Source organism: Dromiciops gliroides, chromosome 6 (assembly GCF_019393635.1).
Source record: "Dromiciops gliroides isolate mDroGli1 chromosome 6, mDroGli1.pri, whole genome shotgun sequence".
NCBI lineage: Eukaryota > Metazoa > Chordata > Mammalia > Microbiotheria > Microbiotheriidae > Dromiciops > Dromiciops gliroides.
In genome coordinates, this window is record NC_057866.1 from 165,044,716 (window position 1) to 165,061,008 (window position 16,293).

Sequence of the window (16,293 nt, forward strand, 5' to 3'; positions counted from 1 at the left end):
TAAATTGGGACATGCTAACTAAATGTTAGTTATTGTTATGTTAAGCTTACATCTGCCCCTGCCCTATCTCCCCAAACACTTGTGGGTATCTATGGCCTCTTGCATTCTAGGAGATTGAAAACCCCCTAAGCATCAGATTGGTTGCTTTTCATCCTTGGGTCTCCAAGGTATAGGATGGGCATTATACAATAAGTGCTGAATTAAGGTTTGTTAAATTGACTTATAACACAATAATGCTACTAGCAATGATTTCAGTTCACAAGCCATCTCAGATATGGTTTGCCAGAAAACATTTTTGTCATAGGCCTGAATGATGTAAACAAAGCACTATATTTTGAATGAAATTTAAGCAAGGTTTTAGAATGAAAACTTTTAACTGGTTTCAGGGAATTTATAGTCTAAGGTGGATATATTAAACAGACTCAGAAGAATGCAAAGAAGGGATGAAACAAGGAAACCAAAGCCTATATTATGGTATTTTTAAATCAGATGAAAGAAATAGACTACTCCAAGCATTTATGTAACTGATCTGTCAGAAGATTTCCTACTACAGTTATTTCCATATGGTGATCCTCTTCTCCATCCTTATGAAGTCACATTTCCACAACGCCCTCTGAACATAGTCCCTTGTGGGCACTGATAAATGAAGTGCTCTTCCCAGTTTATCTCAAGCTTCCTTTTGTTCCTAACAATCTACCTACTCCACATTTGACTTGCTAGGAATATTGGAGCCTTGGTCCCAATCAATTTAATTAAACATTTATTGCATTCTGAATTACTGTTTCCAATTCCAGATACTATGATCTACTATACATGCAAATGTATACACGTGCACACACGCAAACAAAATGTTTTCTTATTGGACTATTTAGACAACATCAGCACTAGAAACAGAAGTTCTCCCTAGCTGGATGAGGACAGGAGACATGGGTTCCGGGCCTTGGTCAGTAGGCAGAGCCACAGCTATAAGATAAAGAAGCTTTGCCTTAGGGTACTGAAATTTAGAGGTTACTGACAGCACTTATATGCCTTCGACATCTTGGAAACAACTGGGGTGTGCATCTACTCTGTCCCATTCCAAATGAGCTCTCTGGGCCCATTTTTTCCCTGAACAAATATACACACACAAACCTGTCCCAAAAGGTTGATTTTGGGAGAATCTTATATTCCTTGCCTGAGGCATAAAAAAATGCCAGCTGCATTCCTATCAGCAGTCATTCAGAGGAAGCACCAGGAATAGCAGGTAAGGTAACCACTCTTCTTCAAGGCAAGGTCATCAAATTGGCTCTTACTTCTGGAAGTTCTGAGGCTGATAATTCCCCAACAATCTCCCCATACTATATGGAGATTACAGCAACTAAAAATGAACTGCATTGCTTGAGGCTATATTTTCCCAGGAAGAGAAGACCATTTGCCAAGATTTCACTGTCCCAAGGCTGATTATTCATGTGAAACAGGAGTTCCCTCAACCCATAAAGAAAAGACTAAAGGAAGCAGGGAAACTATGAGCCTTTCCCAGGTCAATCTCCACCATATGTGTAGGCAAAAATGAAAGTTATTACAATAGTTCTGATCCTGAGGCTATTAAAAGACAGTGTTTGGTTGCATATCATTTTAAGAACAAGACTAGAATTTTCTCACATACCAGAATTCATCAGGCCTCTAGAAAATCTAGGTAAATAGAAAAGCATCATTTTTTTAAAAAATTGCCACAAAGTAAAGAGAATATTATCTTCCAAGGGAATTTATACTAAAAAATTCCAAGGGGCAGTGGATAGAGCACCAGCCCTGGAGTCAGGAGTACCTGAGTTCAAATTTGACCTCAGACACTTAACACTTACTAGCTGTGTGACCCTGGGCAAGTCACTTAACCCTAATTGCCTCACTAAAAAAAAATTAACAAACAAACAAAAATTCCAAAGGTTCATGCAGAATCTATAACTTCTGAATATGATGTGAATATTCAAGGTTAACCAAGTTTCCAGCTGGAAGCATATTTGTCAGAAGCTATCTTTATCCCTACATGGTGATCAACAGAGATTCTAAGGCAACTTTCACTTTCATACTGCCTGGTAAGGCTAGTAGATTTAGATGTCTCCTAATTGTTTCAAGAGATTCTGTTGAAACGAGTCTGTAAAAAATTATTTGCCTTTATACTCACAATAGGAAAAAATCATCCATTATAGGCCAGACCTCATAAACAATCTACAACTCATGGGAACTCCTTCAGATCCTGATAGAAAACTATTCAGAATTTCAACACAGAGAATCCCATGGAGCTTACATTAACTGCTACTTTTTGAGTAAAACTGCATCCACACTTAAAAAAAAAAATTCTCATTCTTAAAAAACAAAAACACAGTAAATGGTGCATCAATCAACTAACTTTACCAACCAAAACTCACTTGTCTCTCTGTCTTGCTTACAAAACCTTAAGTACACATTTGCAAGTTACTCATTTACTTCATGTAAAAGAAAAGCTCAAGCATTTTATTTAATAGTTCTCAAATGTTGTTTACAACTCTATTTTTATGTCATGGTACTGGAATGTATACAAACTATTCATGAGCCTCTAAGAATCATTTGCAACTAATTCATAGTGAATGTTCCTAACATTAATATGTTTCTTACCACTGCTCTTATTTTCATATTATTTAAATTAAAGAAATAAAAGTACAGTAAAATTTAGGATAACTGCAAGGGGGAAGGGAACTAGTCTGACAGTGAAAAATTAGTGTTTTAGAACACTTTTTAAAAGTGCAGTGTGGATATATGCTTAAGGATCTGTTTGTATACACAAACTGAAAAAAATACTTTATCTAGTTCAAAATACATATATATATATACATACACACATGTGTGCAAATGCATTTTATAACTAAATCATTGTGTGTGTGTGTGTGTGTGTGTGTGTGTGTGTGTGTGTGTACTGGATCTGTAAGGGACCCAAGTCCTTCATTTTATAAGGAGAAAACCATGTCCAGATGAGACAAGATGATTATCAATCATAGTTCATTATAGATCTAGAACTATAAGGCACCTTAAAGACCATCCAGTCATATCTCATTTTACAGGAAACCAATGGAAGGTGAGTATCTTAACCAAAGTCATACAGCCAAGTAGTAAGAGCCAGAGGCAGGATTTGAATCACAGCTGTCTGACTCGAAAGGCACTTTTCTTTCCACTGCACCATCACAGTAAGTAGCAGGGGCACGACTTAAATTTAGTTTTCTTATTCTAAAACTTGTGATTATCTACATGCTAGACAATTAAAAAACAACACCAACAACAAACAGAAACAGAAAAAAACAATTTATTTCTTGAGCTTTCGAGTTGCCGTATCACCTCTATCCACCCACCCAAATATACTCCAAACATAATTTAAAATTTACAGAAATGATTGGTTCATTAATTTTCTTAGCCAAAAATGATAACATAGTACCTAAAAGTATCTTCATTCGATAGTGAACTTCTTGAGGGAAATGACTATTTTTTTTGCCTTTCTTAGCATTTTGCCTTTCAGTATTTAGTATGGTGCTTAGCACAAAATAAGAAAGAATTTAATAAGCATTTACTGACAGACTAATCTATCCATCTAATATATTCCTATAGAGTGGGGTTTGATAACTGATTTCAGATTAAGATTACAAAGAATTAGTTAGAGTTAGAATTGAGCTGAAATGGACAAATCTTTTTTTACCAACCTTGTCCCTCCCTTCTACAATCCAGATTCTGGACAGAAGAGTCAGAGTTATAAGGGATTTTGAATAAAGGTAGTCTTTCACCAGCTCTTCTGGCCCTGGATCAGTAATTAGGATAGGGGTGGAGTATTGGAAAATAAATCAGCCATATTAACCAGCTTAAGCCAAAAATACCAACAGGCTCCTATTTATAGAACAGACTAAATTAAGTATGAGGGGGACAACTCCCTATAATTAACAAGGGAAAAGATGATAGAACAATTCTCAGGTTACCCTTCTGTGTCTCCTTTGTGCTTTCAAAGCTGTCTTTAATGTACATTTGAACTTAATTTTACCTATATGAAAATGGGGGGAAGGGGAGAAAAAGGTTGACCCTCTCCTCCAAAAAAAGTATATCACAACTTATCTAATAGTACCTCTTAGAAATCAGATCCAGAGAAATCCTTATCCCTTGTCCTGCCATTGCTCATTCCTGCAGTTAGGAATCCTTAACTTAAATAATTTACATTTCATCTTTGCCTTGAAGAACGAAGGTACTGGGGATTAGTGAGTGGGATGCAGATAGGCTGATTCAAAGGTCAATCTCTAAGGTTCCCTTCCATGTCTAAATCCTATAATTCTCACATTAAGAGCCTTAGGGACTATTTAGTTTCAATTGGTAGTCACTTCTGCCCTCTATGCTGCCCAAGACACTTCTTTTTCACCTCCCCCATCCCCATTATAAGCCAAGGCCAAAAATGCAAACCAGAGATTGTTATTATGTTCAATAAGTAAAATAGTGTAAAAAGTCAGGTCACAAGTATAGTCACCAATAATACATGTTTTGTCTTGCCTTTAGGCAGCTATCACCTTATGCTTTTATGTTTTTTCTGTAAGTATGCAGTATAGGCAGACAGAAAGGAAAAAACCAAAACCAAAACCCCGGGAGGTTCATAAAACTCTGTGAGAATACTGATACAGGCAAACCATCTCTGAACTTATAAGCAATCTTCAGTTCAACAAATAAACTATGATCCAAAAGCTTGTTTGTAAATTTGATATTTGGCATACGGGCCACCCAAATAAAAAAACTTTTGACATAAAAATAACCAGTCGTCTACCATTTATCAAGTATCAACAATGTGTCAGGCACTGTACTGAAAGTTAAGGATACAAGTACAAAAGTAAAATATTCCTTATTCTCCAAGAGCTTTACACTCTAATGGAAGGAGCAAGGCAATATAAGCATATGCAATGATGTACATAATATATAACAAATAAACACAAAGTAGTTTTGAGAGGGACTAGCAGTTGGAGGGGGTTCAGGAAAGACTTCATTCTTGAGCTGGGTTCTGAACTAAACCAGGGATTCCAGGAGGTGAAGAGGAAGAGAGAGTGCCATGTTTGCTGAATATCAACAAGTCCACTATGACTGGATCAGAGTACAAAGATGGGAGTAATGTGTAAGAAGAATAGAAATGTAGGAAGGGTCCAGGTAAAAAAAAATATTAAAATGTCAAACAAAGGAGTTTATAGTCTATCCTAGAAGCAATAGGAAGCAACTAGAGTTTATGGAAGGGGTGTAAGAAGGAGTGAAAGAGATGTGACATGATCAGACCCATGTTTAAGAAAAACCACCTTGGCCATTGTGTGGAGAATTGATTGAAGAGGGGAGAGCCTTGAGGGAATGAGAGCACATAAGGGACTACTGTGATAGCCCAGGTGATGAGGAGCTGAACTAGAATCACTGCCAAGAGGGTGGCGAGGAAGGGACACAGGCGAGAAATGTTGCTGAGAGACAAATGAGAAGATCCAGCAACTATTGGGTATGTGACGACTGGATGTGTAAGATGAATTAAAGGGAGGAGTCAAGGATGATACCATGGTTTTAAACTTGGGTGACAAGATAGTGATTCACTCAAAATTAATAAGGAAGAAAGGGATTCAAAATTAATGAGTTATGTTTTGGACAAGGTGAGTTTGGGATGCCTATAGGACATTTATTTGGAAATGTTCATTAAGCAACTGGTGACACGGGAATGGTGTTGAGGTATGAAACTGGCAGTGAATATATAGCAATTTGGGGATCATCTGTATATAGGCTGTAATTGAACTCAAGGAAACTAATGAGGTCACCAAGTCAGACAGCATAGAGAGAAAACAAAAAAGTTCATGCCCATAATACCCACCCTTGTGGTTCACAATGGGTGTGACATGGACAATAATGTTATAGATTCTCTGGCTTGCTCCCAGAAGTAAAACCACGTCATGCAGATCAAAAATGCTGGATCCTGGGCTCAAGTCCCTCTGACCTCCAAGTATTTTAGAACCCTAAGCATCTATGAAGTTTGAAATGTTTCCTAAAGGTCAGAGTCTGAAATAGGGCAGGAAGCTGATCACAATGATTGGATGGTGGGGCAGATAAAGAGTATCCATATATGGATACTCAGATATATATATATGTGTGTGTCTGTGTGTGTGTTTATATATATGAGTATCCATAAATGAAAGACTCCCAGTTCACAACAATATATTAGAGTGAGGTGAGGGCTAGAGTCAAACCACCTGAAAAGCCAGAGCACTGCCACTTATCATTTTGTAGGGACTATGGACAGTTGACTTCACTTTTCTCACCCTGAGATTTCTCAGTATAAAATAAAAACAATACTCATAAGAACAACCTCACTGGGTGAGTCTAAGGAAAATGCTTTTTAAAATATAAAGCTATGAAGCAGTGTGAGGAAGAGGAGACAGGAGCGACCCCTGGACCGGCCCACTGCCTTCACTGCAATCCACACCCAGACTCTGCAGCTGCCGCCCCTCCACCATCAACACCATGCCCAAGAGAAAGGCTGATGGACATGCTAAGGAAGACAAGACCAAGGTTAAGGACGAACCACAGAGAAGATCAGCACAGTTATCTGCTAAACCTGCTCCTCTGAAGCCAGAACTCAAACCCAAAAAGGCACCTTTCAAAGAAGGGAGAGAAATTACCAGCTGACACTGGTAAGGATGGGAACAACCCTGCAGAGAATGGAGATGCCAAAACAGACGAGATACAGAAAGCTGAAGGTGCTGGAGATGCCAAGTGAATTGTGTGAATTTTTGATAACTGTGTACTTCTAGTGACTGTACAGTTTGAAATACAATTTTTTAGTCAAGTTTTATAAAAAATGCAGAATTTTGTTTTACTTTTTTTAAAGCTATGTTGTAAGCACACAGAATGCTTTGTTGTTGTTTTGGGGGGATGGGGCAGATGTTACAGATAGGATGTCTCAGAAGCTGGGTTGAAATGGGTGAGGAATTCTTCCCCTCTTGGTTTTTAAGAGGACTTCTCTTGAATACCAAGAGGTGGTTCTCTCTCTCTGTCTCTCTCTCTCTCTCTCTCTCTCTCTCTCTCTCTCTCTCTCTCTCTCTCTCTCACACACACACACACACACACACAACTGATACACAGATCTGAACACTGATACCCTCAGCCTGTCTGGTGGGGGTAGGAGTGGATAACTACAAAAAAAAAAATTGTACTTCTTCCCTTTCTGCCATAAGCATCAATTTAACTCCTCCAAACCCAGGGGCGTATCAGGATCTGCCCCTATTTCCCTCTTTCCCCCCACCCCCAAATCAATTGTGTTGGATACCAGTCTTTCAGGTAATCTGGACTTGAATTATGGTCCTGAGGAGGCTTCCCCAAAAGAGCCAAAGTTCCTTTCATATTGGGGATCTTTTCCAATTAAGAATTCTGCAGTTTTTCATTTCCTCAAAGTCAGGGTACGCTTGTGAAAAGTCGTTAAACAATATATGCTCAATGTGAAAGTGTCTACCCTAACCCTAAACATTTCCTGTTTAAAGTATAAAATAAAAGACTTCATTGGGTTTTATAGTGACTTTATGTTTTTGGTAGTCCACAGAGAAGGGGAGTTTGAAAGTTGTTGTATACTTGTATACTGTTGATGATCATAGCCCATGAACTGCCTGAATTACCATGATTGTTTATGAAAAGTATTGTAATGATTGGAATGACGCCACCTGCTGGAGACTTGCTGTGGGAAAGCTCCGCCATGAGGAAGGTGCCTCAGAGGCATTGTGGCTTTTCCTTGGCGTCTGGAAATGACGTTTACTCATGGGTGCTGTCTATCAAGGCTACCAGCCAATCAACTTGAGGAGCCTCCTATTTTCTGGGAGGAGACAGGAAGGAGGAGAGGGACCCTGGCGGAGAGCTCTCGTGCTTTTGGGTTCCTGACTTGATGGTGGTGGCAGCGGCGGCAGAGGACTTCACAGGAAATTTGAGGAAAGATAAGAATGCCAGGCTGTTGGAATTCTGTTCTCAATCTTTTTCTTTCTATTTTTCAATAAACCCTTAAAAACCTAAACTCGTTTTATCAGTGATTTTAGTCAGCTTCCCCCAAAACTGGGGGAACAGATTAGAATCCACCATTTAGAATCTTAAATTACACAGTATCTTTAATAAAGCTGGATACAGTTTGCCTTGGACTATTATATATGTATATACACCTACACAAATGTCAGCTAGCATTATGTCACTTATTTGTCATTCAAGAAATGGCATGAAAAAAAAAGAAATGACATCATAGATATTGTCTCTTTTGAATGACCTCCTCTACTAGGGGTTAAATTTTTTTTGGAAGAGAGTTATAAGCTACTTATAAGTTAGAAACAACAGTGTTTTGCCATTAGAATTCTTTTGTAGCATATTGGATCTAAAGAGAGAAACTATATTTAGAAAACTATAAGTTCTACATATTTGAAAGGAAAACTATATTTCAAATCAAAATTCCTGATTCAAAGAGTTGATGACTTCCAATGAGTTAAAAGGGCAAATCTGAGCTTTTCTTCTCGTAATGTAGAACATTTTGCCTTCATGGTCCCCTGTTTCAGAGCTCAAAAGATTCATTACTTTGATGATCATTTATCAGAGACTCAAGTTCAATCTATAACACCCACTGAGACAGCCAATAATTCAGCCTCAGTGACTGTGTGTGTGAAAATGGGCAGTGCCCTAGATGAATGGCTTACCTCTCTCTGACATAGATTAGGTCATCATTCAAACTAACCACAGATCTCCAGACAAAGTCTGAGGAAAGGCAGGTTCACTTTGGCTGACGTTTTTGTTCTAGCCTAGATTCTTTCTCCCAAATACTTTGAATGCCATCCAAGTAGTAGAACACTGAGTTAAAAACCAGATTAGGCAATGTAATCATAAAGACTTTTACTGTGGGAACTGTGGAAAAAACAGATCAAATGAAATTGCTCAGCAAATAGGACACTTTTAAAGTGCTTTGACTTTAAACCTTCTCTCTAATCTCATTCATGAACTTTGTTTTTTTAATGAAGTGTTTCTATGTGGAGGTTGAAGCTTATTTAAACTAGAGTCCATAACCTTTTTGCACTATGCTGAGTCCTAACCTCAACACCTAAACTTTTGTTTGTTTGGTTTTTTTTTTTTTTAGCGAGGCAATTGGGGTTAAGTGACCTGCCCAGGGTCACACAGCTAGTAAGTGTTAAGTGTCTGAGGCCGGATTTGAACTCAGGTACTCCTGACTCCAGGGCCGGTGCTCTATCCACTGCACCACCTGGCTGCCCCAACTATTAGAATTTTAAATAATTTTATATCATTTAGCCAAAAAAATCATTTTATAGAAAAAAATTTTATGTGATATCACATAGCTTGTAGACATTGCAAAGGGGTATAGGTATACAGAAAAACAATTAACACTATGAAAAGCATTGTCAATATTAATAAGGACTTATCCCTGTGACTAGACCCAATATTCCAAATCTATATTCTATTTCCTTACTCTTCTAGTTGCTAACCCCTGCCATTTCTCTTTGCGACCACTTTCCTAATAATAGGTACAATGAGAACCAGTGTTGCTATGAGAAAAAAACAACTATTTGCACATTATGTTTTTCTTTGTCACTACATTTTTCAAAAAGTAGAAACAAAAACAGATCTAGGGAAAGATAAGTTGGAGTAAATGACACTAGATGGTAACTAATGCCTTGAAGGATCAAACACAGAATTTGCACAATTCTGCTTCTCTTAATGACACACAAGTCATCACCCCATGATGTCATTGGTCCTCTTCAAAAATAAAGAATGGGGGGCAGCTAGGTGGCACAGTGGATAGAGCACCGGCCCTGGATTCAGGAGTACCTGAGTTCAAATCCGGCCTCAGACACTTGACACTTACTAGCTGTGTGACCTTGGGCAAGTCACTTAACCCCCACTGCCCCATGAAAAAAACAAAAAACAAAAAATAAATATAGAATGAACAACATTTGTAAAAGCAAAATTCTAAAGACCTATAGCATACATTTTATTTCTAGCTTCTACAATGGTATCTATATTAGCACTATAAGGTAAAATGATTCTAAGCAGTTGATCTTCATGGCAAAATAAAAAAAGATTAAAAGACATATTAAAATTATATATGGAAACAGAACAGAAGGAAAACCAGAGGGAATGAGATACAAAAGATAGCTTTGAAAGTTATAGGATAAACATAATATATATTTAAATAGAAAAGTAGGTTCTACATAGAGATGTGCAGTTTCATGTACAATCTCCTTCTGTTCTACAACATATATGGAAACTCTCATTTTACTTAGTAATTAAGTCAAGAATTTCTTTTTTGTTGTTTAGGGTTTTTTTGCTTTTTGGGGAGGAGCAATGAGGGTGACACAGCTAGTGTCAAGTGTCTGAGGTCGGATTTGAACTTAGGTCCTCTTGAATCCAGGGCCACTGTACCACCTAGCTGCCCTCAAGAATTTCTTTTCTTTTTGTTTTTTAAAGTATAAATACCATATACGGAAAAATAAAGTTGGTGGTGTAGTGGATAAACTACTGGACTTTAAGTAAGAAAGACAAGTTTAAATCCTAACTCTGAAACTTACTAGTTGTATGATCTTGGCAAGTTATATAAATTCTCTCAGCCTCAGTTTCCTCATCTGCAAAATAGGGATAATATTAACACCTACCTCACAGGATTATTGTGAAGAAAAATTGGATTTATATATATATATATATACATGTACATGTATGTATGTATGTATGTATATATATATAAAGCATTTTGGAAACCTTAAAGTATATAGAAATGCTTTATCTTCCCTTTTATAAATTCTCAATTGAAAACCAAGTTAAACTTTAAAACAGGCCCAAAGCTCCATTAATAGTCATACTTTCAAAAGGTTAAGAAATATTTACCATTCCTATGAATAATGTGGCATGTGAGCTCTTGGTACTTATCAAAAAGAGATAGTAAGTCACCCCACTATCATCAAGAGAATGAGCAGAAATTATCAGAGATGGAAAGATAACCAAATGTGTGTCTGAGGTCCCCTCTTTCATGCATGTTGCTCCAAAAAAAAGTGTTTATGTAAAGGAATGAAGAGATTTCAAAGTGAAATTTAGATGTACTAAAATTCAACTCAGTTCCTTAAGCTTGTATTCTGTCACCTAATCAAGTGCTAAACTTTTCCCTTGACATTAGTCATAATTTAACACAGAAATATGTTTAGGAAAAGGAAATGATGTGGACAGAATATTGATAGAAACTTCAGGCAAAAAAAGTGCACTCAATACAGGCAATATATTTTGTAAAAATGCACTTCTGTGGGGCAGCTAGGAGGTACAGTGGATAAAGTACTGGCCCCGGATTTAGGAGGACCTGAGTTGAAATCCAGCCTCAGACACTTGACACTTACTAGCTGTGTGACCTAGGGCAAGTCACTTAACTCCCACCACCTCACCCCACCCAAAAAAGTACTTCTGAATTTAATTTTTTTACTCCCTTGTAATGATGGTTGACCTACAAAATATAATCTGCCACAATTTTCATCATCCAATCAACTGGAAGGCTAATGATTTTTCATTTTTAAGAAAATGGAGGTGTAAGCCTGATTAAATCAAAGTCTAATGTTGGGGGGCGGGGTGAAGCGGTCTTGACACTTCAAATTAAAAAGCAAAAGATCACAGAGCCTCTATGGAGGATTTATTATAAACTGTGAATAACTGTATAAGATTAGAAATATTATGATATTCACTTTTAAAGATAGTAAAAGGATATTCACTGCTAGAATGAAATCCAGGATCCATCAAATACTAAGAATCTTGGCATTAAATGGAGGTTTAGGTCACTGAAATCCAATGAAATTCACTATAGGAATCCTTTGTTCAATATCCCTGATGGTTAGTCATGCAGTCTGTATATTTCCAGCAACAGAAAAGCAACAAAAGCCAATCTAGGTTGACTACAGTGGCTTGAAATATTATTTTATATTGAGTCAGCATCTGCCTACATGTAACTTCCTCACACATGTTCTAAAACTCTGCCCTCTGGATCAATAAGGAACAATAACTCCTTCCCCTCGATATGACAGCTCTTCAAACACCTGAAGACAGCTCTCGTGTCTCCCTTCACTCTTTTCTTTTCTTCTCAAGGCTAAACATCCCAAGTTCCCTCCATCACTCTTGTATGACAAGGTTTCAAGACCCTTTACCCTCCTCTGCACATGCTCTCATTTGTCAATGTCCCTCTTAAAACTTGATATCCAGAATTGAACACCATCCCCTAGATGTGGTTTAACCAGCACAAACTAGAGTGGCAATACCATTTCCCACAATCTGATACACAATTTCCCACAATTCCCTTGTAGCCCACAATTTTACTATTTTTTTAGTATTCACATTATAATATTAGCCCATAATAAAGCTTCCAAGCAACTTTTAAAAAATAACGATCTGTTTCTTATGTACTCCTTTTGCCCAGCCACATTTCTCTGTCCTATACTTGCACAATTTAAAACAAAATTTAAATGCAGGTTACATTAACTTCCATATTGTTCTCAAATGTTCTATCATTAATATATCATTTTGAATTTTGATCCTACCAATATGTTTGCTGTTTCTCCCAGTTTTGTGTCATGTGCAAATCTGATCTGCCTATTATTTTGATCTGATTTTTACATTTTCAATCAAGTTATTGATGTAAATAATGAACAAGGATTAGAAATAAGTACTATGTTACTTCTATAAAAGAACTTTCTTCAGGTTGATAATGAGCAATTGAATCAATAGTAGTATAGAGTTGTTGGAAATTATTTCAAAGATCACTGAACCACAAAAGAATTATTAAGAACTTACTGTTTGCATTTTATCCTGTCTTGGTGAATCCATCTAAAATACTATCATTCAAATTAAGTATCACCATCTTTTTGATGTCAAAAGACAATATGGGTGGGGGCAGCTAGGTGGTGCAGTGGATAAAGCACTGGCCCTGGATTCAAGAGGACCTGAGTTCAAATCCAAGCTCAGTCACTTGACACTTACTAGTTATGTGACCCTGGGCAAGTCACTTAACCCTCATTGCCTCGCCAAAAACAAAATAAAACAAAACAAAAAGTAATACAGTGAAATCTTTCTTGAGACCACAAATGATAATCAATCTAAATATATTACCATTGCCTGAGTTTGTGGCCTAGCAAAGAAAAAAAATCCAAAGACTAACAAACAAACCAACAAACCAAAAAAAAAAAAAAAATATATATATATATATGAGATTTAATACGACTTCCTTTTGTTGATCAGATATAAATCAGAATTCTTAGGGTTAGAGTGAGTGCCCTATTGTTTTACTTTATTTTATTTTTTTGCGGGGGCAATGGGGGTTAAGAGACTTGCCTTGGGTCACAGAGCTAGTAAGTGTCAAGTGTCTGAGGCCATATCTGAACTCAGGTCCTCCTGAATCCAGGGCCAGTGCTTTATCTACTGCACCACCTAGCTGCCCGCCATATTGGCTTGTTTTGTTTTGTTTTGTTTCCCCACCATATTGTTTTAAATGAAAAGTTAGTCTTTTCCAACTTCCCAGTAGAATATTACATGGATCACATTAATTTTTGGTGACTTTGTCTATCTTTTCCAAAAATATAAAGTCATAAGACCATAAGATGTAGAGCTGGAAGGAAGCCTTGAGGTAATCTAATCCATCCTAAAATCATCCAAAACCCATTCCAATATTTTGTAGATGAGAAAATGAAGGCTGAAAGATGAGTGACTTGCCCAAAGTCACATAGCCAGTAACTTAAAGAGGCCACATGAGATCGTCTGACTCTAAAAGACTTTCATTTTTGTCTTTCTGTTCCCCTACCACTTCACACAGTCCTTTGCACCCAGTAAATGTTTGTTAAATTCAACCAGCTTTAATAGATGCCCCTTTAAATATTTGTTCCCCCTTAAAAGAGACCTAAAGCTTTGTGTTACTATTATGTGCTGAAAATACTTTATTGATGTGAGGTCAGAATATCTTAAATTTGAAGTAAAGATTTTAACCAGGATATTTTGTTCATTTCTAGTTTCATGACTTTGATAGGAGATTAAATCTTTAAGAAACAATATTGGTGAAATTAATCATGAATTTATTTTTTAATAACTTGAAGTAAATTTTATGAGACTTGTTTAATGCTTTTCAGGGCAAGGGATAAGGAGGTAGAACATATAATAGATTAATTATTTTTAGTTTAACTGTATTACATTAGAATAAAATAAAATTTGTGAAATTCTTGTTCACAAAAGTAGACAGAGCAGGTAGCTAACGAAACTGATATAAACAGTAAAATATGTAAAGGGCAAAACATAATTTTTTACAGATTGGGACCAAACAGAATACCACAGTGATAAAGCCCACTTCTAAAAAATAGTGTTCTCTTACAAATTTTAAAGAGTACTGTCATTTCATCTCCCTCTTGGTAGTTGATTGATTACTCCTTTTCCTTATGTTCATTAATCTCATCACCTTATCTTTTATACCACTTCATTTTAGTAGAAAGGTAATAATAAAACCCTCATCCATTATCCTTTTACTCATCTAGTCAAGCGGAAATGGTTAATAACATGCTACAAATTGAACTTCAATCACCTCATTTTCTCCTTTGTCGAATGCACATTAAAATATATTCTAAAAGTGCAATTTGTTTTACTGGAAAATTTGTGTTATATTGCCACAGACAACTAAAATTAAGTGTTTCTCAGTTTGGTTATTAAATATATCCAACTGTTCTTTTATCTATGATACTAAAACATTAACTCATTTTATTAGGGTGTAATAATACAAGAGCATTATCTCTCAGAATACAGAGACATCTAGACTACCTAATAGTAAGTGTTATACAATAGGTCATTCATCTTTTTAAAAAAAAAGCTCATAAAAGTGTTCATGATCATTTATGAATGGGTACATTACTGCATACGAAACCACCCTTTATTTTTAAAAAGTTAATTTGTTTATATTCAGTCTTATCTTCAAATGCAAGCCTTATTAGAGAAGAGATCTATAACTGTCACACACAATAGGATTGTATTGGTGAGTATGACAGGTGGAGGGATGGACACTGAGTAAGTGTACACACCATGATTTCAGGCTCTGAAATTGTAACATACAAGAATCTCTTAGGGAGGGCAGCATATTGGGGGCTTTATCAAACCATTATTCACAACAAAACAATTATGCTTTAAGCTTCTTGAATAAAATAGTTAGTTATGAATTATTGGAGAGGTACACAGTGAACACAGGTTAGCATTTGATAAAATCATAGACCATTTTGCAAATATGAATGTCCAAGAAGGGAGAGAAAAATTTCTGCTCACTTTGGTATAACTTATTTACTTATCCACATATTATTCACTTGTCTGAAATAGATTGGCACTACAACACAAAACTATAGCCAGTGTTGAAAAATCTAAAAATATTCTTGAATAGAACTCGAATAGAACTGTCCAAAATAATATTAGCAAAAAGCAAATTTGACATCTAGTCCACTCAAAATGTGTGAGCCCCAAATAATAAAAAGTTATATAAATTTTCTAAGTTCTCTTCTTTTTCCTCATTTTTTTAGGAAGAATGGGACCAAATTATTTCTTCATAGATAACATTTATAGATGCCATAATCTGGTCATGATAAAACTATTGAATTTTATAGTACAATACCATATATATGTATGTATATATATATATATATATATACATACACATATATACACGCATATATACATATACATATGTATAGGGTTTAATAAAAACAATATTCTACTATCAAATCTAGATAAGATTCATTCCTATTCAAGAGCTTTTTTATAATGCCATCATAACATTCATATTCAGTTAGCACACTCTCCCCCTTTATGCAATTTTACATATTTTCTACAATTGGAGAGTCTTTTTTTCTGATAAAAGTATTTTCTTTTTTTCCAGTTACATGTAAAGATAGTTCTCAACATTTGTTTATACAAGCTTTCCAATTTCAGATTTTTCTCCCTCCCTCCCCTCCCTCCCCCCTCTCCTAGACAGCAGGTAATCTGATATGGGTTATATATATATCACACACACACACACACACACACACACACACACACACACACACTAACATTAAACATATTTCTGCATTAGTCATCAATGAGGAAACCCTCAAAATAGAAAAACAACAGCACTGAAAACAAAAGACATGGTATGGTTCAATCAGCATCTATACTCCACAGTTTGGATTTTTTTCCTGGATTTGGTGATATTTGGAGAGACTTTTAAGAATTATAACC

At 36.2% G+C, this 16,293-nt stretch overlaps 1 protein-coding gene and 1 pseudogene across 1 annotated transcript in view; one reads left to right on the forward strand and one right to left on the reverse strand.

Moving 5' to 3' along the window:
• LRBA (LPS responsive beige-like anchor protein) overlaps positions 1-16,293 on the reverse strand; it is a 762,673-nt gene that overhangs the window by 241,642 nt on the left and 504,738 nt on the right.
• Positions 6,517-6,772, forward strand: LOC122730608 (annotated as a pseudogene).